The sequence below is a fragment of the Ranitomeya imitator genome, chromosome 3 (genome assembly GCF_032444005.1).
Source record: "Ranitomeya imitator isolate aRanImi1 chromosome 3, aRanImi1.pri, whole genome shotgun sequence".
Lineage (NCBI taxonomy): Eukaryota > Metazoa > Chordata > Amphibia > Anura > Dendrobatidae > Ranitomeya > Ranitomeya imitator.
In genome coordinates this window covers 346,693,176-346,718,819 of record NC_091284.1, presented here as the reverse complement: position 1 = coordinate 346,718,819, position 25,644 = coordinate 346,693,176, and positions in this window count along the sequence as shown.

Sequence of the window (25,644 nt, the reverse complement as noted above, 5' to 3'; positions counted from 1 at the left end):
ACTGCTATTTTCTCTTCAGTCTGCGACACAGATTAATCAGACTGAAGAGATTATGGAGAAAATACAAGTTATATTTTTTTTTTGCCCCCTCATAGCTCTATACCCAAACACACAAAGGTGCAGTGTTGTACTTAATAACTACTGGACCTATGAGTTGGCAAAAAAATATAGTGTGCGGCAGTGTTTTATTAGGCGCACGGTGTGTGTTGCCGGCGGCAAAATACACAAATTAAACATTATTGGGGGCAAAAAACATTATATATTTTTTAGCAAAAAAAAAAAAAAATTAACTGTGCCTGCTTGGGGTAGAGTGACGGAACTAGGGGGTGTGTAGCTGTGAGACCTGGCTAAGTGTGGATGACGCAGGGGTGGCAGGAGAAGGGGCAATTAATGTAGTGGGGTCTGGGAGTTCGGGGATGGGGCTTGACACGAGAGGCCTGAGACAAACTGGAAGGGTGAGACAAACCTAACATTACAGACACATTGGGAGGTGATGGGGGGGAATACAGATAGTACGCTGTTTGTTTTTTTCCCTTTTTTGGATCTACATGGTCTGGGGAGCCTCGGTGGGCTCATTTGTTGCGGCCTGGTCGTGGTGGGCAACCTGTATGGGTCCGGCTGCTGCATTGTGTTCGTAGAGCGTACAGCCATGCCAGAGTCCATTGTGCTTGACGAAGGTCCTTGTTGAAGCGATCCTTCATTGAACGCCAACGTGTTTTGACTTTGAGCACTGTTGAAAAAACAAATAAGAATGGTTAGACAATGGACTTTTTGGACTTTTGGCCGTGATCACATAACTGTGTGTGATGAGAGAAACTCTTATGAGTTTCTCTCATCACATACAGTTGTGTGATCCCGGCCAAGGTCACTGCTGCAGCACACCGCATTGCAATACTTACAAAACGCATTTCGGACCAGAGTCGGGGCATTGTCCCAGCCATCCCACATCGATTTGGCCACCTCATTCCATAGCCGCCAGATCGTCACGTTGTCCGAGTGCTGCGAAACCCGGGTGTCCCACAACGGGACTCGCTCATGGACCAGGGAGATTAGGAGGTAATTTTCAATGAGGTCCTCATACCGTTCTGGAACCTAAAAAATAAATTAATGTTGGAGAGATTAACATAAGAAAAAGAAAGAAAACAGAGACAGAAAACTGGCATGAATAGTGAAAGTCAAGAAAAAAAAAGGAGTAAAGAAGAAAAAGGTAAAGAAAGAGGAAAGTAAATAAATGAACATTCAAGAATAGTACAGGGATGATACAATAAACAGTCAGCCAGGTATACTTGCACGCTGCCGCTTTGCCACCCGACCGTGAACCCGCAGCTCCTGCTCAGCCTCTGCCGCAGTGGAAGAAGTGCTCTAAAGAAAGGGGAAAAAAATTGTCATATGTGTAGATGTGACAGTGAATACTTACCAATCTGAGGAGGTGAGTACTCACTTCACTGACATGTTCGGTTTGTGCAGGCCCAGGCCTTTGCTCCTCCTCCGAAGATGACATTCTGATGCATACAGAAAGAAAAAAATGGCAGAAATTAGGACATATAGAGACAGAAAATAGAAAATAAAGGCATTGGCTTTGATATACTCACATTGTTCAGAGTCTTGTTTCCTCCAAGGTGCTTTCCTCTGTCTGGTTTGCTTCCCAGTCTGCTGAGTAGTGACCTGCAAATGCCCACTCCTTCCTTTTATCAGTTTGTACAGTATGTGGGGGGTGGCTAGTCAGTGTCTAGACATGTTTTCCTGTGATGGGACGCATGCGTTTACAAACGCAAGCAAACGCATGTGCTTGCGAACGCATGCGTTCACATAAACCGTAATGCGTTTTTTTGCCGCATTCTTTCCGCTAACAACTGGATACGTTTCTAGGCGGCAAATTGACGCCTCTAAAACTTCTACATGTTGCGTTTACCACAGACGACGAAACGACGCATGCGTCGTCAAACGCGGCAAAACGCAACCGATCGCAGACATTTGAGTCCCTAATGTTAAATATAGGAATACACGACGCATGCGGATAATTGCGGAAAAAACGCTGCGGACACAACCGCAAATGTGAAACCAGCCTAAGCTCAGCAGAAAATGTGGGACAAATTTTGTTTCAATTTTAAACCCATTTCCCAGTGTGAACATGTAAATTCTGTGCCGAAAACCAAATTTTGGTGGTAAAAATAGGCATTAGTCCTACAAGTTATTATGTTTTCAGGAGTCCATCCTGACAGCACCATGGAGGACGTCCTCCTCCCCCTTGATGGGACAGGAAACACACGAGAGTTTAAAGGTAATGTCCCACCCCCAAATCCTCAGTGTTGTAACAAGAACCGCTTCATGGAAATGCAAATAACACTTTAATGACAAAAAACATATTACATCCTATGTCAGAAACACATTACATGTTATGTCATCACATCAAACCAGGGAGGGAACTACCAGTGCTGTCAGGATGGACTCCTGGAAACATAATTACCGATAGGACTAATGCCTATTTTCCAGGACGTCCCTCCTGACAGCACCATGGAGAGTACCAAAGCACCTCCTTAGGGTGGGATTACCGCTTGGAGAACCTTTCTCCCAAATGCAGTATGCTGACCAGACAAGACATCAAGTTTATAATGTTTACAAAAGGTATTGGTGCTTGCCCATGTTGCTGCCCTACAAATCTGCTCAAGAGAGGCACCTGCCCTCTCAGCCCAGGAGGTAGATATCCCTCGAGTAGAATGGGCATGAAGATCCCCTGGAGGAGGAACCCCTTCAGACAGGTAGGCCTCGGAAATCACAGATGTGATCCAATGAGCAATGGAGGCCTTAGAGGCCCTCTTACCCCTATTCTTTCCCCCAAAAAGAATGAACAGGTTTGGATCTACCCGCCAGAAACTAGTGGCTGCTAGGTAATCTAAGACTGCTTGCCTGACATCAAGGGAATGAAGGGCTTTTTCTTTTGCGTTGGCAGGGTTATTACAAAATGAAGGCAATACAATCTCCTGATTTCTGTTTTTGGCTGAGCATACCTTTGGGGTAAAAGAGGGATCAAATTTAAGGATTAGACTATCCTCTCTAATCTGTAGGTACGGATCCCTAGTGCATAGGACCTGGATTTCCCCCACCCTCTTGGCCGTGGTGAATGCCACTAGAAATGCTGTCTTTCGTGTGAGTGCTGAGATGGGCATATTATCAGACGAGGCGTATGCGCCTTTACACAGGAATCTGAGGACCAGGTTAAGGTCCCAGGGAGGAGTCAATTGCCTGATGGTGGGGCGCAACCTCTGAGTAGCTCTAATAAATCTAACCACCCATGGGTGAGAAGCTATGGGGTAGTCAAGGAAGGAGCTAAGTGCCGAGATCTGCACCTTCAGAGTGCTTGGCCTAAAGCCCTTGTTGAACCCAGCCTGCAGAAAATTTAGGATTCTAGGAATGTCCGGAGTGTCTGCCGCAACTTCAGACTGCCACCCTCCAGACAGAAGCGCTTCCAGATCTTTAAGTATATAGCTGATGTGACCGGCTTCCTACTGGCCTTGATAGTGGCTATCACCTGATCTAATAAGCCTCTAGCCTTTAAGATGTCCCTTTCAGGATCCATGCTGAGAGATGGAGTTTCCCTGGATTCGGGTGGTAAATCAGACCCTGGTGGATTATATCTTCCCAGAGAGGAAGCTCTATTGGGCTTTTGATCTCCAGGTTCCCTAGCTGAGGGAACCAGCTTCTTCTTGGCCAGTATGGGACAATAAGAATAACCTGGGCTCGCTCCTCCTTGACCTTTCTGAGAATGGCTGGGATCAGCGCCAGAGGTGGGAATGCATATGAGAGGGGTTCCTCCCAGTCCTGGCTCAGAGCGTCTACCCCTTCCGGTAGATCCAATGGGTTCAGAGAGAAGAATCTTGAGACCTTCGAGTTTCTTCTGGTTGCAAACAAGTCTATACTGGGAGTTCCCCAACGAAGGCATAACTCCTGGAAGACATCCTGGCTGAGTTCCCACTCTGTTGGGCACACCCGCCTTCTGCTCAGATAATCTGCTATCACATTCTGCGAGCCCTCCAGGTGAATTGCAGATATGGATTGGACGAATTTTCTGCCCAGCGGAATATTCTTCCCGCCAGATCCTGGAGCGGATGGTGTCTTGGGCCTCCCTGATGTTTCAGGAATGAAACCGTTGTCACATTGTCGGATAGTATCCTGTCATGACGATTTGCCAAAGTGTGTCGGTTTCTTCTCAAAGCTTCCCAGACGGCATACAGCTCCTTGAAGTTGGATGAGTTGTGAATGACATGTGCTAGCCACCTGCCCTGTAGAATTCTGCCCTTTAGATGGGCTCCCCTGCCCCATGCGCTGGCATTGGTAGTGATCACTACGTAGGGGGACGTAGACCATAGGACTCCGACTCTTAGGTTCTCTGGCTGTGTCCACCAGTGGAGAGACCTTCGCACTAGATCTGTTATCATCAAGGCACTGTCCAGTGAAGACTGTCGGTGATCCCATTTGGAGAGGATCAATCTCTGCAGAGGTCTCGAATGTGACTGTGCCCATCTGACGCATGGTATGCATGCAGTCATTAGTCCTAACACCCTCATGGCCATCCTTATGGAAACTCTGTGTTCCAATAGGTGTCTGATCTGGATCTGGATTGCCTGCAGCCTGTCTTCGGGCAGTAAGGATATTCTGCTTCTGGAGTCTAGGCACACTCCCAAGAAGGTCTTCCTGTGTTCCGGGATCAGGTCGGATTTCTGCCAGTTTATGACCCAGCCTAATCGTTTAATTACTGATATAGTCCGGCTTCTGTGGGCTGATAGTGCCTCTGGCGATCTTGCTACAAGGAGAAAGTCGTCGAGGTATGTAACTATTATGGTCCCCTGGCTTCTCATGAAGGCAACAATCTCCGAGATGAGCTTTGTGAATATACGAGGTGCTGAGGCAAACCCGAAAGAAAGGCATTGAAACTGGTAGTGACAGGTCCGGGTCGGCAGAGGTACAGCAAACCTCAGAAGCCTCTGAGATGAGGGATGAACTGAAACCTGGTAATAGGCACTCTTCAGATCGAGAGTGCACATCACGGCGTCCCGATCTATGAGGTGAATTGCTGATCGTATGGATTCCATACGGAACCTTTTGTACCCGACCCAGGCATTTAAAGGTTTTAAATTTATTATCGTGCGGGAGTTGGCGGATGGTTTTGTGATGGAGAATAGGGAAGAGTAGTGTCCCTGGCCTACCTCTAGTGGAGGGACCGCAATTATGACTGCTGAGAGCATATCCTGCAAATCTACGGTAGGAGCGATGTATCTTTCTGGAGGAGGGGAGTAGAGCTCGATGCTGTATCCCTCTGCCACGGTTCGGAGGACCCACTGATTCTGAGTGATCTGGGCCCAGTTTCCCGCAAAGTGGCAAAGCCTCCCCCCAATATATGTGGCGTCATTGTGTTTTAGATCTAGAGGATGGGCTAAAGAAGAAGTTCCTGTTCTTATTGCTCTGGCTACGGGAACCCCTGTATGATCCTCTATTGGATCTACCCCCTCTGAAATCATACTGTCTCCTGAAGGGGAATCCTTTCCGAAAGGACTGAGGCTTTTTTGGCTTGTCCTCTGGGAACCCCTTCTTTTTATCAGAGGAAGACTTTAGAATAGTATCTAGAGAAGGTCCAAATACTCTTGGCCCTGAAAAGGCGATTGAGCAGAGCTTGGTTTTAGAGGCATTATCTCCTGACCAGGATCTTAACCAAACTGAAATAGATTGGGGAACAGAAACCTGCAGTTCCAGCAAAGGTAATCGGTTTTTGACAACTATGAGAGACAATTACCTTTCACATCTGGTTCAGGACCCAACAAGAAAGGGGGCACTGCTAGACCTAATATTAACCAACAGGCCAGACCGTATATCAAATATAAGGGTTGGGGGTCACTTGGGAAATAGCGATCACAAAATAATAAGTTTTCATGTATCCTTTAAAAAGATGTGTAGTAGAGGGGTTACAAGGACACTAAACTTCAGGAGGGCAAATTTCCAACGGATGAGAGAGGATCTTGGTGCAATTAACTGGGACGATATCCTGAGACACAAAAATACACAAAGAAAATGGGAGACGTTTATTAGCATCCTGGATAGGACCTGTGCACAGTATATACCGTATGGGAATAAACATATTAGAAATAGGAGGAAACCAATATGGCTAAATAGAGCTGTAAGGGGCGCAATAAGTGACAAAAAGAAAGCATTTAGAGAATTAAAGGAAGTAGGTAGTGAGGAGGCATTAAATAAATACAGAAAATTAAATAAATTCTGTAAAAAGCAAATCAAGGCAGCAAAGATTGAGACAGAGAGACTCATTGCCAGAGAGAGTAAAAAAAAAATCCTAAAATATTCTTTAACTACATAAATAGTAAGAAACTAAAAAATGATAGTGTTGGCCCCCTTAAAAATAGTCTGGGTGAGATGGTGGATGAGGATGAGGAAAAAGCCAATATGCTAAATGACTTTTTTTCATCAGTATTTACACAAGAAAATCCCATGGCAGACAAAATGTCTAGTGATAAAAATTCCCAATTAAATGTCACCTGCTTAACCCAGCAGGAAGTGCGGCGGCGTCTAAAAATCACTAAAATTGACAAATCTCCAGGCCCGGATAGGATACACCCTCGAGTCCTGCAGGAATTAAGTACAGTCATTGATAGACCATTATTTTTAATCTTTAAAGACTCCATAATAACAGGGTCTGTGCCACAGGACTGGCGTATAGCAAATGTGGTGCCAATATTCAAAAAGGGAACAAAAACTGAACTCGGAAATTATAGGCCAATAAGCTTAACCTCTACTGTGGGTAAAATCCTGGAGGGCATTCTAAGGGACGCTATACTGGAGTATCTGAAGAGGAATAACCTCATGGCCCAGTATCAGCACGGGTTTACTAGGGACCGTTCATGTCAGACTAATTTGATCAGTTTCTATGAAGAGGTAAGTTCCGGATTGGACCAAGGGAACCCAGTGGATGTAGTGTATATGGACTTTTCAAAAGCTTTTGATATGGTGCCACACAAAAGGTTGATACATAAAATGAGAATAATGGGGATAGGGGAAAATATGTGCAAGTGGGTTGAGAGCTGGATCAGGGATAGGAAACAAAGGGTGGTTATTAATGGAGCACACTCGGACTGGGTAGCGGTTAGCAGTGGGGTACCACAGGGGTCAGTATTGGGCCCTCTTCTTTTTAACATATTTATTAATGACCTTGTAGGGGGCATTCAGAGTAGAATTTCAATATTTGCAGATGACACTAAACTCTGCAGGGTAATCAATACAGAGGAGGACAATTTTATATTACAGGATGATTTATGTAAACTAGAAGCATGGGCTGATAAATGGCAAATGAGCTTTAATGGGGAAAAATTTAAGGTCATGCACTTGGGTAGAAGTAATAAGATGTATAATTATGTGCTTAATTCTAAAACTCTGGGCAAAACCGTCAATGAAAAAGACCTGGGTGTATGGGTGGATGACAAACTCATATTCAGGGGCCAGTGTCAGGCAGCTGCTACAAAGGCAAATAAAATAATGGGATGCATTAAAAGAGGCATAGATGCTCATGAGGAGAATATAATTTTACCTCTATACAAGTCACTAGTTCGACCACACTTAGAATACTGTGCACAGTTCTGGTCTCCCCTGTTTAAGAAAGACATAGCTGAACTGGAGCGGGTGCAGAGAAGAGCGACCAAGGTTATTAGAGGACTGGGGGGGTCTGCAATACCAAGATAGGTTATTACACTTGGGGCTATTTAGTTTGGAAAAACGAAGACTAAGGGGTGATCTTATTTTAATGTATAAATATATGAGGGGACAGTACAAAGACCTTTCTGATGATCTTTTTAATCATAGACCTGAAACAGGGACAAGGGGGCATCCTCTGCGTTTGGAGGAAAAAAGGTTTAAGCATAATAACAGACGCGGATTCTTTACTGTAAGAGCAGTGAGACTATGGAACTCTCTGCCGTATGATGTTGTAATGAGTGATTCATTACTTAAATTTAAGAGGAGACTGGATACCTTTCTGGAAAAGTATAATGTTACAGGGTATATACACTAGATTCCTTGATAGGGCGTTGATCCAGGGAACTAGTCTGATTGCCGTATGTGGAGTCGGGAAGGAATTTTTTTCCCCAATGTGGAGCTTACTCTTTGCCACATGGGGTTTTTTTGCCTTCCTCTGGATCAACATGTTAGGGCATGTTAGGTTAGGCTATGGGTTGAACTAGATGGACATATAGTCTTCCTTCAACCTTAATAACTATGTAACTATGTAACTATGTAACTGCCCTTCTAGCTGCGTTAGATAAAGAGCCGCTCCTGGCTGAAAATCTAACTGACTCTGCCGTCATATCGGATAGAAATGCCATGGCAGATTTCATAATGGGAAGGGAGCTTATAATGTCGGACCTCGGGGCTTTATTGGACAGATACTCATCCAACTGACCCAACCATAGATACATAGATCTGGCCACCGAAGTGGCTGCTATGTTAGTCTTAATTAAGGCCGCGGAAGATTCCCAGGCCCTTTTAAGAAGTATATCAGCCTTTCTGTCCATAGGATCACGCAAATTAGATGAGTCCTCAAATGGTATGGCAGTTTTTTTGGCGACCTTTGCCACCGGGACATCTATCTTGGGAATTTCTTCCCATAGTTTGACTTCTTCAGGGTTGAATGGTAAGTGACCCTTAAAGTCACGAGACAGTACCAGCCGACGTTCAGCCTCCTTCCACTCTTCCAGTATCATAGCTTTAATATGCTCACTAACGGGAAAGACTGTTTGTCGACGTGACATAAGTCTCCCGAACATCAGGTCCTATCTGGACTGCAGCTTGGATGTCTCTTCTATTTGCATTGTGCTTCTCACAGCCTGGACGAGGTCGTTCGTCTCCTCCGCCTGGAAGAGATATTTCCTATGGTGGTCTTGGCTCCCTGAGGGGAGCTCCCCCTCCTCTTTTGAGACGGAGTCCTCTGGGTCGGACCTGTCTTCAGAACTAAACTCCGGCTCTCTCAGGTCTCGTTCCCGTCTGGCTCTCTTGCGGCCCGGGATGGGGCTGGACTGCCCTGAAAGGCTGGACATAGAAGCATGGACCTCTTCCCGGATTAGGGATCTCATTTCTGAGAAGTGAAGATTGTTCGTCCTTCACAACCTCAGATGTGCAAGCTGCACACAAGGTCTTGCCATGGGAGTCCGGGAGTTTCACGTGGTATATGGGGCATCTGTTGGATTTTGTAGAGACCTTGCCGGGTTTCTTAGGTGGAGCAGGGGGGGAGGGGGGCAGCGGGGGTTCCCTTATCCTTAAATGACATAAAATAGGGAATGAATATGATGGGTCCAGATGAGCCGTGGGGGTGGTCTGCGCTATGCGCATTTACCCCTTCATCGCCGGGCATGTCTCCTTCCATGGCGCCTCTGCAGCAGCAGTCCGAAGGTCCACAAGTTCCAAACGCTGTGGAGGAGCGCCCGTGCTGCTATGCGTTCCACCGCTGGAGCGTACGCACTTCCCCGCTTTTACCGCGTCACCGGAAGTGACGTTTACCGGATGCGGCGATACCGGAAGCGACGCGGTTCCCTCGGAGATCCGGAAGACGCTTGTCAGAGCGAGACGCTGCTCAGGATGCCGTGACCCGCTGTTTCATGGAGCCGCATCCGCAGCCGAGAGCCTCCCCCCGGGAGGAGCGGCTGCCACCAGGAGCCTCGTCCCGCTCCTGGTCTTTGGAGCAGAGGGACTCCCCACCAGACAGTTTCTGCCCTGAGCCTCTTGACAGGGGGAATTGTATTGGCAAGCTGCAAGATCCCCCTGAGCTCCAGTAAGCTTGCGCAGCTTCTCTCGTGCGTCCCTCCTTGCAGGGACAGGAAAAACACTGAGGATTTGGGGGTGGGACATGACCTTTAAACTCTCGTGTGTTTCCTGTCCCAGCAAGGGGAGGAAGACGTCTTCCCTGGTGCTGTCAGGAGGGACGTCCTGGAAAATGTAATACATTTTTCTTCACTGCCCAATAGTAAAAAATTATTTCACCCACCTGTGGTGTGAATATGATCACTGCACCCCTAGATGAATTCATTGAGAGGTGCAGTTTGTAAAATGGGGTCACTTATAGGGAGGGGGGCTCTGCCACTGTGGCATAACACCCTCAAATTATTCCAGCAAATTCCGAACTCCATTATTGTGCTTCTTCCCTTCTTAGCTTTGCACTGTGCCTCAAAAGTAGTTTTATAACACATATGAGGTATCAGTGTTCTCAGAAGAAATTGTTCAACAAATTTTGGTGTCCATTTTCTCCTGTTATCCTTGTGAAAAAGGAAAAAAATTGGGGCTGAAACAAAATTTGTATGAAAAAAGTTTTGTCTTCATTTTCAGTTTAAATTTGTAAAACTCTGTGAAGCACCTGTGGGTTCAAGGTGATAGCACACATCTAGATGAATTCCTTGAGGGATCAAATTTCCAAAATGGGGTCACTTTTGTGAGAGTTTCCACTGTTTAGGCACATCAGAGGCTCTCCAAATGTGACATGACACCCATCATCACTCCTTCCTTTCTGAGCTCTGCGCCATAACAGTAGTTTTCCCCCACATATTGGCTATCAGCGTACTTAGAACTTGCCCAACAAATTTTGTGGGCCATTTTCCTCTGTTACCTTTGTGAAAATGCACAAATGTAAGGCTAAAGTAAAAACTTTTAGAAAAAAAATAAAATGTTCATTTTTTTCCTTCTACATTGCATTAATTCCTGTGATGCATCTGAAGGGTTAATAAACTTGAATATAGATTGAGAACTTTGAGGTGTGCAGTTTTTAGAATGGTGTCACTTTTGGGCATTTTCTGTCAAATAGGCCCTCCAAATTCACTTCAAATCTGATGTTGTCCCTACAAAAATGGTTTTGTAAATTTTGTGGGAAACATTAGAAATCGTTGATCAACTTTTAACTCTTCTAGCTTTCTAACAAAAAAAAAATGTTAAAAAAATGTGCTGATGTCAACTAGATATGTGGAAAGTGTTATTTATTAAAGGGATCTGTCACCCCAAAATCGGCCTATAAACTAAGGCCACCTGCCAGGGCCGGCGTCAGCACCCGGCGTACCCGGGCAAGTGCCGGGGCCCTGGCGAGACAGGGGGGCCCATTCAAGCCCGGCGTTAGGGGCAGGCAGCTGCCAGTGCCTAGGACCACCGCTCCCCCAGGGGCCCTCAGCTAGCGGCACATAATGGAGCTGACTCGGCAGGGGAGGGGGATCGGCCGGGGCTGTCTAATTATACTCACCTACTCCTGGCGGCTGGCGCAGTCCCTGCAGGTCCCCGGCTCCCCAGCTTCTTCCTGTACTGAGCGGTCACATGGTACCTCTCATTACAGTAATGAATATGCGGCTCCACCTCCCATAAGGGTGGAGTCGCATATTCATTACTGTAATGAGCGGTAAAGGTGACCACTCAATACAGGAAGAAGCTGCCGGCGCCGGGATGCAGGGATTGCACAGCGCCAGGAGCAGGTGAGTATAACGGGGAGGGGATCGCTGCGCTGCACGATATTCACCTGTTCCAGCCGCCACTCCGTCTTCAGCATCTTCTGCAGTGACACTCAGGTCAGAGGGCGCGGTGACGTGGTTAGTGCGCACCCTCTGCCTTAGCGTCAGTGCAGAAGACGCTGAAGAAGATGGAGCGGCGGCTGGAACGAGGACATGTGAATAATGAAAGTGCCGGGGGCCTGAGCGACGGAGAGGTGAGTATGTTTTTTTTTTTATCGCAGCAGCAAATGGGGCAAGTGTCTGTATGGAGCATCTTATGGGGCCATAATTAACGTTTGTGCAGCACTCTATGGGGCAAGTGTCTGTATGGAGCATCTTATAGGGCAATAACGTTTGTGCAGCACTATATGGGGCAAGTGTCTCTATATACTACAGGGCTGTTCTATATACTACGTGGGCCGTGTTATATGCTACGTGGGCTGTGCTATATACTAGATGGCTGTTCTATAAACTACGTGGGCCGTGTTATATACTATGTGGCTGTGCTATATACTATATGGGATGTGCTATATACTACATGGCTGTCTTATATGCTACGTGGCTGTGCTATATACTACGTGGGCTGTGTTATATACTACATGGCTGTGTTTATATGCGATCATGAATCGTGGTATGTGTTAAAGGGGGGGCCCACTGAGACTCTTTCGCCCGGGGCCCTCAAAAACCTGGAGCCGGCCCTTCCACCTGCATCGGGGCTTATGTACAGCATTCTGTAATGCTATAGATAAGCCCCCGATGTATTCTGAAAGAGAAGAAAAAGAAGTTCGATTATACTCACCCAGGGGGGTCCCACTGTGGTCCAGTCCAATGGGCGTCGCGGTCCGGATCCAGCGCCTCCCATCTTCATACGATGTCATCCTCTTCTTGTCTTCCTGCCGCGGCTCCTGCGCAGGCGTACTTTATCTGCCCTGAGGGCAGCGTAAAGTACTGCAGTGCGCAGGCGTGATGAAGGTGGAAACAGGCTTGGGGGTGATGAAGGGGCTAAAGGACCTTTGGTGACATCATGGTCACATGACCAGATGTCATCAAATGTCATTAGGAAGTCTTAACCTCGGAATAGAAACGCTGGGGACCTCTATGAGATTGGGGGTCCTGGTCAATTACCCAGTTTGATCCCCTGATGCCAGTCCAGTCTGGAACTAGGACTTAGTTTTGGGCTGGGCCTTACATTTCAAGCATACTCCAAAAAAAGCTTATTTTAGGGGTAGGTTTTATATCCAGGAAAACACGGTATTTATAAAGGGCTTGTCCTAGTAGAGAACAACATCTTTAAGAGAATAAAATCAGACTTACTTGTTTCGATGACCTCTCAACTTTACCTGCTGAAGAAAGAAAGAATGCAAAGTATTTAGGATTTATACAGAGAGTGTTGCCACGCATCAAACACAAGTCACTCCAGCCTGGCCCAAACAGGTACTGGGTAGTAAAATGGTCATCAAAGCTATTAGCTAATTTTCAGAGATTTGAATTACCGTAAGTAACTGGTGTCTTTAAAACACTAAATGACCTTTGGCCATTGATCTCACACCAACATCACACAAATAGTGATGCCCTAATATATATAACTAGCTATTGAACCAGTTCTACGCCCGGGTGGCGAGCATTTATATTGGTATATGGTCTCCATCCTGGTATGTGCTGCTCCATCCTGCGTCCCCATCCTGTCATGTGCTGCACCCATCCTGCGTCCCCATCCTGCGTCCCCATCCTGTCATGTGCTGCACCCATCCTGTCATGTGCTGCACCCATCCTGCGTCCCCATCCTGTCATGTGCTACACCCATCCTGCGACCCCATCCTGTCATGTGCTGCACCCATCCTGCGACCCCATCCTGCGTCCCCATCCTGTCATGTGCTGCACCCATCCTGCGTCCCCATCCTGTCATGTGCTGCACCCATCCTGCGTCCCCATCCTGTCATGTGCTGCACCCATCCTGTCATGTGCTGCACCCATCCTGCGACCCCATCCTGCGTCCCCATCCTGTCATGTGCTACACCCATCCTGCGACCCCATCCTGTCATGTGCTGCACCCATCCTGCGTCCCCATCCTGTCATGTGCTGCACCCATCCTGCATTCCCATCCTGCGTCCCCATCCTGTCATGTGCTGCACCCATCCTGTCATGTGCTGCACCCATCCTGCGACCCCATCCTGCGTCCCCATCCTGTCATGTGCTACACCCATCCTGCGACCCCATCCTGTCATGTGCTGCACCCATCCTGCGTCCCCATCCTGTCATGTGCTGCACCCATCCTGCATTCCCATCCTGTCATGTGCTGCACCCATCCTGCGTCCCCATCCTGTCATGTGCTGCACCCATCCTGCGACCCCATCCTGTCATGTGCTACACCCATCCTGCGACCCCATCCTGTCATGTGCTGCACCCATCCTGCGTCCCCATCCTGTCATGTGCTGCACCCATCCTGCGTCCCCATCCTGTCATGTGCTGCACCATCCTGCGACCCCATCCTGTCATGTGCTGCACCCATCCTGCGTCCCCATCCTGTCATGTGCTGCACCCATCCTGCATTCCCATCCTGTCATGTGCTGCACCCATCCTGCGTCCCCATCCTGTCATGTGCTGCACCCATCCTGCGACCCCATCCTGTCATGTGCTACACCCATCCTGCGACCCCATCCTGTCATGTGCTGCACCCATCCTGCGTCCCCATCCTGTCATGTGCTGCACCCATCCTGCGTCCCCATCCTGTCATGTGCTGCACTCATCCTGCGTCCCCATCCTGCGTCCCCATCCTGTCATGTGCTGCACCCATCCTGCGTCCCCATCCTGTCATATGCTGCACCCATCCTGCGTCCCCATCCTGTCATGTGCTGCACCCATCCTGCGTCCCCATCCTGTCATGTGCTGCACTCATCCTGCGTCCCCATCCTGCGTCCCCATCCTGTCATGTGCTGCACCCATCCTGCGTCCCCATCCTGTCATATGCTGCACCCATCCTGCGTCCCCATCCTGCGTCCCCATCCTGTCATGTGCTGCAGCCATCCTGCGTCCCCATCCTGTCATGTGCTGCACCCATCCTGCGTCCCCATCCTGTCATGTGCTACACCCATCCTGCGACCCCATCCAGTCATGTGCTGCACCCATCCTGCGACCCCATCCTGTCATGTGCTGCACCCATCCTGCATCCCCATCCTGTCATGTGCTGCACCCATCCTGCGTCACCATCCTGTCATGTGCTGCACCCATCCTGCGTCACCATCCTGTCATGTGCTGCACCCATCCTGCGTCCCCATCCTGTCATGTGCTGCACCCATCCTGCGCCCCCCATCCTGTCATGTGCTGCACCCATCCTGCGTCCCCATCCTACGTCCCCATCCTGTCATGTGCTGCACCCATCCTGCGTCCCCATCCTGTCATGTGCTGCACCCATCCTGCGTCCCCATCCTGTCATGTGCTACACCCATCCTGCGACCCCATCCTGTCATGTGCTACACCCATCCTGCGACCCCATCCTGTCATGTGCTACACCCATCCTGCGACCCCATCCTGTCATGTGCTGCACCCATCCTGCGACCCCATCCTGTCATGTGCTGCACCCATCCTGCGTCCCCATCCTGTCATGTGCTGCACCCATCCTGCGTCCCCATCCTGTCATGTGCTGCACCCATCCTGCGTCCCCATCCTGTCATGTGCTGCACCCATCCTGCGTCCCCATCCTGTCATGTGCTGCACCCATCCTGCGTCCCCATCCTGTCATGTGCTGCACCCATCCTGCGTCCCCATCCTGTCATGTGCTGCACCCATCCTGCGTCCCCATCCTGTCATGTGCTGCACCCATCCTGCGCCCCCATCCTGTCATGTGCTGCACCCATCCTGCGTCCCCATCCTACGTCCCCATCCTGTCATGTGCTGCACCCATCCTGCGTCCCCATCCTGTCATGTGCTGCACCCATCCTGCGTCCCCATCCTGTCATGTGCTACACCCATCCTGCGACCCCATCCTGTCATGTGCTACACCCATCCTGCGACCCCATCCTGTCATGTGCTACACCCATCCTGCGACCCCATCCTGTCATGTGCTGCACCCATCCTGCGACCCCATCCTGTCATGTGCTGCACCCATCCTGCGTCCCCATCCTGTCATGTGCTGCACCCATCCTGCGTCCCCATCCTGTCATGTGCTGCACCCATCCTGCGTCCCCATCCTGTCATATGCTGCACCCATCCTGCGTCCCCATCCTGCGTCCCCATCCTGTCATGTGCTGCAGCCATCCTGCGTCCCCATCCTGTCATGTGCTGCACCCATCCTGCGTCCCCATCCTGTCATGTGCTACACCCATCCTGCGACCCCATCCAGTCATGTGCTGCACCCATCCTGCGACCCCATCCTGTCATGTGCTGCACCCATCCTGCATCCCCATCCTGTCATGTGCTGCACCCATCCTGCGTCACCATCCTGTCATGTGCTGCACCCATCCTGCGTCACCATCCTGTCATGTGCTGCACCCATCCTGCGTCCCCATCCTGTCATGTGCTGCACCCATCCTGCGCCCCCCATCCTGTCATGTGCTGCACCCATCCTGCGTCCCCATCCTACGTCCCCATCCTGTCATGTGCTGCACCCATCCTGCGTCCCCATCCTGTCATGTGCTGCACCCATCCTGCGTCCCCATCCTGTCATGTGCTACACCCATCCTGCGACCCCATCCTGTCATGTGCTACACCCATCCTGCGACCCCATCCTGTCATGTGCTACACCCATCCTGCGACCCCATCCTGTCATGTGCTGCACCCATCCTGCGACCCCATCCTGTCATGTGCTGCACCCATCCTGCGTCCCCATCCTGTCATGTGCTGCACCCATCCTGCGTCCCCATCCTGTCATGTGCTGCACCCATCCTGCGTCCCCATCCTGTCATGTGCTGCACCCATCCTGCGTCCCCATCCTGTCATGTGCTGCACCCATCCTGCGTCCCCATCCTGTCATGTGCTGCACCCATCCTGCGTCCCCATCCTGTCATGTGCTGCACCCATCCTGCGTCCCCATCCTGTCATGTGCTGCACCCATCCTGCGTCCCCATCCTGTCATGTGCTGCACCCATCCTGCGTCCCCATCCTGTCATGTGCTACACCCATCCTGTGACCCCATCCTGTCATGTGCTACACCCATCCTGCGACTCCATCCTGTCATGTGCTGCACCCATCCTGCGACCCCATCCTGTCATGTGCTGCACCCATCCTGCGTCCCCATCCTGCGTCCCCATCCTGTCATGTGCTGCAGCCATCCTGCGTCCCCATCCTGTCATGTGCTACACCCATCCTGCGACCCCATCCTGTCATGTGCTGCACCCATCCTGCGACCCCATCCTGTCATGTGCTGCACCCATCCTGCATCCCCATCCTGTCATGCGCTGCACCCATCCTGCGTCACCATCCTGTCATGTGCTGCACCCATCCTGCGTCCCCATCCTGTCATGTGCTGCACCCATCCTGCGTCCCCATCCTGTCATGTGCTGCACCCATCCTGCGCCCCCATCCTGTCATGTGCTGCACCCATCCTGCGTCCCCATCCTACGTCCCCATCCTGTCATGTGCTGCACCCATCCTGCGTCCCCATCCTGTCATGTGCTGCACCCATCCTGCGTCCCCATCCTGTCATGTGCTACACCCATCCTGCGACCCCATCCTGTCATGTGCTACACCCATCCTGCGACCCCATCCTGTCATGTGCTGCACCCATCCTGCGACCCCATCCTGTCATGTGCTGCACCCATCCTGCGTCCCCATCCTGTCATGTGCTGCACCCATCCTGCGTCCCCATCCTGTCATGTGCTGCACCCATCCTGCGTCCCCATCCTGTCATGTGCTGCACCCATCCTGCGTCCCCATCCTGTCATGTGCTGCACCCATCCTGCGTCCCCATCCTGTCATGTGCTGCACCCATCCTGCGTCCCCATCCTGTCATGTGCTGCACCCATCCTGCGTCCCCATCCTGTCATGTGCTACACCCATCCTGCGACCCCATCCTGTCATGTGCTGCACCCATCCTGCGACCCCATCCTGTCATATGCTGCACCCATCCTGCGTCCCCATCCTGCGTCCCCATCCTGTCATGTGCTGCACCCATCCTGCGTCCCCATCCTGTCATGTGCTGCACCCATCCTGCGTCCCCATCCTGTCATGTGCTGCACCCATCCTGCGTCCCCATCCTGTCATGTGCTGCACCCATCCTGTCATGTGCTGCACCCATCCTGCGTCCCCATCCTGTCATGTGCTACACCCATCCTGTGACCCCATCCTGTCATGTGCTACACCCATCCTGCGACCCCATCCTGTCATGTGCTGCACCCATCCTGCGACCCCATCCTGTCATGTGCTGCACCCATCCTGCGTCCCCATCCTGCGTCCCCATCCTGTCATGTGCTACAGCCATCCTGCGTCCCCATCCTGTCATGTGCTGCACCCATCCTGCGTCCCCATCCTGTCATGTGCTACACCCATCCTGCGACCCCATCCTGTCATGTGCTGCACCCATCCTGCGACCCCATCCTGTCATGTGCTGCACCCATCCTGCGACCCCATCCTGTCATGTGCTGCACCCATCCTGCGTCCCCATCCTGTCATGTGCTGCACCCATCCTGCGTCACCATCCTGTCATGTGCTGCACCCATCCTGCGTCCCCATCCTGTCATGTGCTGCACCCATCCTGCGTCCCCATCCTGTCATGTGCTGCACCCATCCTGCGTCGCCATCCTGTCATGTGCTGCACCCATCCTGCGTCGCCATCCTGTCATGTGCTGCACCCATCCTGCGTCGCCATCCTGTCATGTGCTGCACCCATCCTGCGTCGCCATCCTGTCATGTGCTGCACCCAGCCTGCGTCCCCATCCTGTCATGTGCTGCACCCATCCTGCGTCCCCATCCTGGTATGTGCTGTCCCCATCCTGCGTCCCCATCCTGTCATGTGCTGCACCCATCCTGCGTCCCCATCCTGGTATGTGCTACACCCATCCTGCGTCCCCATCCTGTCATGTGCTGCACCCATCCTGCGTCCCCATCCTGTCATGTGCTGCACCCATCCTGCGTCCCCATCCTGGTATGTGCTGTCCCCATCCTGTCATGTGCTGCACCCATCCTGCGTCCCCATCCTGTCATGTGCTGCATCCATCCTGCGTACCCATCCTGGTATGTGCTGCACCCATCCTGCGTCCCCATCCTGGTATGTGCTGCACCCATCCTGCTTCCCCATCCTGTCATGTGCTGCACCCATCCTGCGTCCCCATCCTGTCATGTACTGCACCCATCCGGGGGCCTGAGCAAGCGGGGACACCGGCGCGCTGTGGGGGTCAGGTGTCGGTATCGCCGCCAGCTCAGGCCCCCCAGCACTTACTATATTCACCTGTCCTCCGTTCCACCGCTGGGCGCCGCCATCTTCCCGGTCTCTTGGCTGTGACTGGTCAGTCAGAGGGTGGCGCCGGCACGCATTAAGAACGTCATCGCGCCCTCTGAACTGAAGGTCACAGGCCGAAGACCGGGAAGATGGCGGCGCTCAGCGGTGGAACGGGACAGGTGAATATGGCCGATATTCACCCTCCTGGCGGTCCCTGCTTCTCTGTTGGAGATTGCGGTGTGCGTTCAGTGTGAACGCATACCGCGATCTCCCGGGAGCGTCACTCTGTGAGGCCCAGAAGGCTTCGGACAGAGTGACGCTCCCAGCGTTATATTATAGATAATGAATGAGACAATGAAGTCCCACATTAAATTTAGGTCACTCCAGCCTGGACCAAATAAGATCTGGGTATTAGAACTGGCATAAAAGTGGGCAAATAGCCATTGTTCACTGATTTAATAAGTATCGTGGTTTTTAGGGTTAGTTCACACTGGGCGTTTTTTGTGCTCATTTTTGTGAAGATTTTCAGCTGTGTTTTTCAGTACCAGAAATGGGATTTCAGAAATCTCATGCACAAACCTTGTTTTCTTTGTCATCAGTATTCAGTACTTTCCATGGTTTTTTGGACAACAGAACATGTCACTTCTTTCCGTGTTTTTCACCAAATGAAATGGTGATTAAAAAACGCTGAAAATCCGCAGCAAAACCGCAGGTATAAGGCTTAGCTGCATTTTTTTTTGCCAAAACCTGATTCTATGGGACTTTTTTTCAGCACTAAACTTTATTAGCATGCACAAGAGACAAACTTAGCATGCCAAAACAGCAGCAAAAGCCACGCAAAAAATGCAGGCAAAACCAAGGAAAACATGCTTTTTTCTGCGGCTTCTTTCCTGCCATCAGGTTTTGCTGCAGAAAAAAAAATTTTTTTTCGAAAAGACTACTAGTGTGAACTCACCCAAAAGGGTTAAATGACTTTGGGCCACTGATCTCTAATCAGTTAGATAGAAAAAGAAAACAAAAAGCAGCACCAAAAGAAGACAGAGGGTGCAAAAAATCCTTCCAGGTATATACCAAACCTCATGCTATTGTCCAGAAAGATGAAGGCAGCACTCCAGTAGAAAGAATAAGAGTATTTTATTGGCCCATGTGCGACGTTTCAGTCCAAAGTGTGGACCTTTCTCAATCAGTTAGATAGTGATGCCCTGCATCAAATTCAGGTCCCTCTTATCTGGCACAAATGTGTTCTGGGCCTCAAACTGAGCTCAAAGTGGGCAAATTAGCCAATTTTAAGAAATTTTATTAAGTAACCGATATTTTAAAAAGGTCAAATGATTTTGGGCCACTGATCTCACATGACCGTTACACAGATCAGGATTCCCTGCATCAAACACGAGTCACTCCTGCATGGCCCAATCGGGATCTGGGCATAATAACTGACATCAAATTGGGCAATTAGCTAATTTTCACAGATTTTAATGAGCAGCTGATGTTTTTAAAGGGTTATATGACCTTGGCCCACTGATCTCACACTACGATTACAGGAAAAGCGATGCCCCACATCAAATTCAGGTAATTTCAGACTGGTCCAAAATGGTTCTGGGCATCAGAGCTAGATTCAAAGTGGGAAATTAGCCAATTATTACAAACATGAATAAGTAATGTGTTTTTAAAGGGTAAAATGACTTTTGGCCAGTGATCTCACATTCAGGTCACTGTAGCCTGGCAGTAATGAGTTCTGGGTATCAAAAATGGCATCAAAGTGGGCAATTAGCCAATTTTCACAGAATTGAATAAGTATTTGGTGTTGTTAAAGGGTTAAATGACTTTGGACTACTGGTCTTACAGCAATAGCACACAGAAGAGGAAGACCCATATCACAATCAGTTTCCTTCAGGAAGGCCAAGGTGGTTACTGATCAGAAAAGCTGGCATCAAAGTGGGCAAATTGCAACTTTGTACTTTTTTGAATACATTACTGATTTGCTTTTAGAGTTAAAGGGGTTGTCAGGCCTTAGGCCACAAGTCTGAAGTCACTGTATGTGACGGCATACTTATGAGATCTCACATTGGACATACTGCTCACTGTGAGGATCTTCCAGTGCAGGCCCCACATGTTCAGAAACTATATATCAGTGATGGCAGCCCTTCTAGAGACCAAACTGCAACCCAAAGCAAACTTATCTATCACAAAGTTACTGAGGTTTTAGTTTACAAATAACCACTCATACAGAAAGCAGGCAAAAGCAGCAGAGCAGAAGGGGCAGAAGAATGCAGACGGGGCAGCAGAGCAAGCAGAGGCAACAGGGAGCAGTCCCAGACAGGATCATGGGTAGCAGACTGCTAATCTATGTCTATGACTCCAATCCATATATATGTTCACCCAATTTATGTATATCCTCCATGCAAATATATGTTCCCCCAATCCATGTAAATGACCCCAATCCATGTATATGTTCCAACAATTCATGTGTATGCCACCCACCCACCACCCATGTGTATGTTCCCACATCCTAGTATATGTTCACCCTTGTATATGCTCTTCATACTGGTATATATGCTCCCCCCATGGCTGCCGTCACACTAGCAGTATTTGGTCAGTATTTTACCTCAGTATTTGTAAGCCAAAACCAGGAGTGGAACAATCAGAGGAAAAGTATAATAGAAACATATGCACCACTTCTGTATTTATCACCCACTCCTGGTTTTGGCTACAAATACTGATGTAACATACTGACCAAATACTGCTAGTGTGACGGCCACCTATCCCTGTAAATGACCCCTCCCTGGGATATGTCACTCACTCCTTGCATATCTGCCCCCACCCTTGTATATGCCCCCGTCTCGCCGTTGCCTTTATTCAACGCATAGAAAAAAAACACACAAACACGGCTACTCATCTTCCTTCCTCTACATGCTATCTTTTAAGCTGGCACCGACGGGGACGCATGACGTCACTGCCATGCGCCCACTTGTGTGTACACTGACATCAGCTGCTGGCCTCTGATTGGCCACTAGGGTGTATTGTGGCGCACGGACCTGAAAAGTTTGTGCGCTGCAATACACTTCAGCTGGATGCGTGTCCTTCCATCGAGGACCAGAGGACAAACATGCGTTATACATACTCCGGGCCAGAGCCTGACTAGGGAGTATTTATAACGCATACATATACGCCAGTCCCACCTCAGAAACCAGCAAATCCTCCCAGCACAAATTGCCTGTGTTGGGGGGATTCATAAGCCTGCAGTCTCACATAATGACTGCAAACTTATCAATTTAAAGCGGACATCCCCTTTAAACCCTTCACACCAGGGCCATTTTTCTTTTTGCTCATCTTCTTCCCAGAGCCATAACTTTTTTACTTTTCCATCAACATGGTGTTGTGATTGCTTGTTTTTTGTGGGACGAGTTGTACTTTTGGACAACACCATGGACTTTACCATATAATGTACTGAAAAACAGGAAAATAATTCAAAGTGTGGAGAAATTGCAAAAAAGTGCAATTACACAATTGTTTGTTTTTTTCACCATGTTCACTAAATGCTAAAACTGGCCTGCCATTAGGATTCCCCCGGCCATGACAAGTTTGTCGGTACCAAACATGTATAGGTTTAGTTACGTGGTGAAAAAAAAATCCAAAGTATGTTTAACCCCTTTCCGACATCGGGTGTAAAAGTCCGCCGATGTCGGAATCCCACCCTTTGATGTGGGCTCCGGAGCCGAGTCTACATCTTTCCCGCCACATGTCCCCTGTTTTGAACACCTGACATGTGCCTCTAAGGCCAGTCTCACACGTCCAAATAATTCCGGTACTGGAAAAATCAGTACCGGAATTATCTGTGTCCGTGTGCCGGTGCGTTTCTGTGGCACATCAGTGTGCCGCCCGTGTGCCCACTGGGTACCACACGCACCGTGCTGGGTACCACACTCACCAGCATCTGTTGCTGAAGCCCAATTCATATCTTCCCTGCAGCAGTGTTTGCTGTAGAGAAGATATGAATAATCGTGTTTAAAATAAAGATCTATGTGCCCCCTTCCCCCCCCCCCCCCCCGCTGTTATTAAAATACTCACCCGGCTCCCTCGGTGGCTGGCGCTGCTTCCTGTCCTGGCCGCATCTTCTACTATATGAGCGGAATATGCGGCTCCACCCCTATGGTAATAGATCTTTATTTTAAACACAATTATTCATATCTTCTCTACAGCAAACACTGCTGCAGGGAAGATATGAATGGCGGCATCAGCACCAGTGGGGGGGACAGCGCTTACTGTAGCGCTGTCTCCTGCACGGCACACGGACAACATCCGTGTGCGGTACGTGTTTTGCGCTCCCACGAATACTGACATGTCTCCGTGTTTGGCACACGGAGACACAGTCCGCAAAAAAATCAATGACATCTGCACAGATGCATTGATTTTAATGTGTCTACGTGTGTCAGTGGCTTCGGTACGTGAGGAAACTGTCACCTCACGTACCGGAGCCACTGACATGTGAAACCGGCCTAACAGCCGCGGGTGTTACATGTTAAGTGCCGCTGTGAATCTCTGACAGCGGTATTTAACTCGCGCTTCCGGCAAGCGCACCAGAAATCCCACCTATCGGTGACCCTGTCACGAGATCGCGGGTCACCAATGGGTTGGCATGATAACAAGAGGTCTCCAGCAGACGTCTATGGTTGTCATAGCACGATTACTATGAGCGTTGCCCGCTGGTCAGTGCTCATAGCGAGTGAGCATTTCTGCTACACACAGGCAATCTGATCATTGCCTGTATGTAGCAGAGCCGATCAGACAAGTGCAGCTTCTAGTCTCCCAAGGAGACTAGTGAAGCATGCGAAAACAAAAAAAAGTGTTTTTAAAAATATATTTTTTTTAAATGTATAAAAAGTACAAATCACCCCTTTATTCCCCCATTCAAAGTAAAAAAAAAATACACATTTGGTATCCCCACGTTTAGAATCACCCAATCAACATAAAAAAAGAAGTAACCTGATCAGTAAATGGCGTAATGAGAAAATAATTCAACACATTGCAATAAAATGCAATAACGGGTGATCAAAAGAAAGAATCTGCACCAAAGTGGTATCAATAAAAAAAGTCAGCTTGGAGAGGAAAAAAATAAGCCCTCACCAGCCCCAGATCACGAAAAATGGAAATGCTACGGGTCTTGGAAAATAGCGGCTTTTGTTTTCACCACTTAAAAAATAACCTAGACATGTTTGGGGTCTATGAACTCGGAATGACCTGGAGAATAACAAAGGGAATTGCACTTTTTTTGCAATTTCACCGCACTTGGAATTTTTGTTTTTCCGAATATGTTAAAACCAATCGTGTCTTTAAAAGTACAACTTGTCCAGCAAAAAACGAGCCCCAATATGGCCATTTTTGACTGAATAATAAAAAAAGTTATGGTGCTGGGAAAAGGGGGAGCAAAAAAACAAAAACGGAAAATGGCCAGGGGTTAAACAAATGGTGTCATTTTGCGTGACCTGGTGCTGAGTGAGGGTTTAGTTATTGCACGCCGAGTTGAGATTTTTATTTATACCATTTTGGTGCAGGTACGATGTTTTAATCTTTTATATAGTGAGAGACTGGGCGATTTTGAACCCAGAGATACCAAAGATGCGTATTTCTTTTCATTGTTTTTGAATGGGGCGAATGGGGGGCTGAATTAAACTCTTATATTTTTGGAAACATTTTTTTTTTTTTTTACTTTTTACTAACTTCATTAGTTTCAAATGACTAATGGCTCCGGCGGTGACAACCACACGTGACACGGGCGCCGATGGTCGTGGTTTGTGACGCGCTTCTGCCACGATCATATTAAATGCCGCATCCGCCACTGATTCACAGCATCATTTCTTATGTTATTAGCCACTGGTGGGTCATGAAAACACACAGGCTCATCGCCAAAGCCCACATCAAAGGGGAGACCCAAGTTATGAAGTGGTTAACAAGGTCCATCCTACATAGTATATACATTATACAGAGACTGCTGTGTATCTCCCATAGGAGAGCTGTGCAGTGAGGCTGACTGCAGAGCCACTGTGCTGGGCATACTCTGGGGAACCATCTACCTTGGCATCCTGAACTTACCATGCTGCTCTTTGCCGCCATTTTACTAGCGCTGCTCAGATTAGCAAAAGTCAATGTCCACGCTCCACTGCACTCCAGGATAAAGACAACCTCTGGGGCAGAGCACCAGCTTTCTATAGGCCTGGAGGGGTGACGTCATCGGGGCGGGGCCTCTCACCAGCCTCTCCGGGAACCAGAGGAGCTTGTGTGCGCGCGGGAGAAAATGGCTTCCCACAGCTTCGTGCAGTCACTGGGAGGCCGCATGTCGCCGGTGCCCCCCAATGTCTGCCGGGATGGAGGGGGCTGCTCCTCATGGGTCCAGTCTCCTGCCTGCTGGAGAGGGACACCTGTATATAGCTGTGCTGATGCCACACCACATTGCCACACATGTATATATACAGTACACTGGTCCGTAGTCACCACTAAACACGCAGAATTTGGGGTAAAAATGGTTAATATATTTGGTATTGTCCTCTCTGGAACTATCTATAAAATTGTCTCTTTATTCCATATGGCGAACACAATAAAATAGAAATAACGCCAAAAATGGCGCTTTCTCATCATACTGACGCAAAAAAAGGAATAAAACGCAGAAAACAATCCCTAATATGACGCACTAGGGAGAAAGATGACCCCTTCCAGAATCTGGCGATGCAAAAACATCATTTTTTGTAAAATATTATTTTCAGTGTG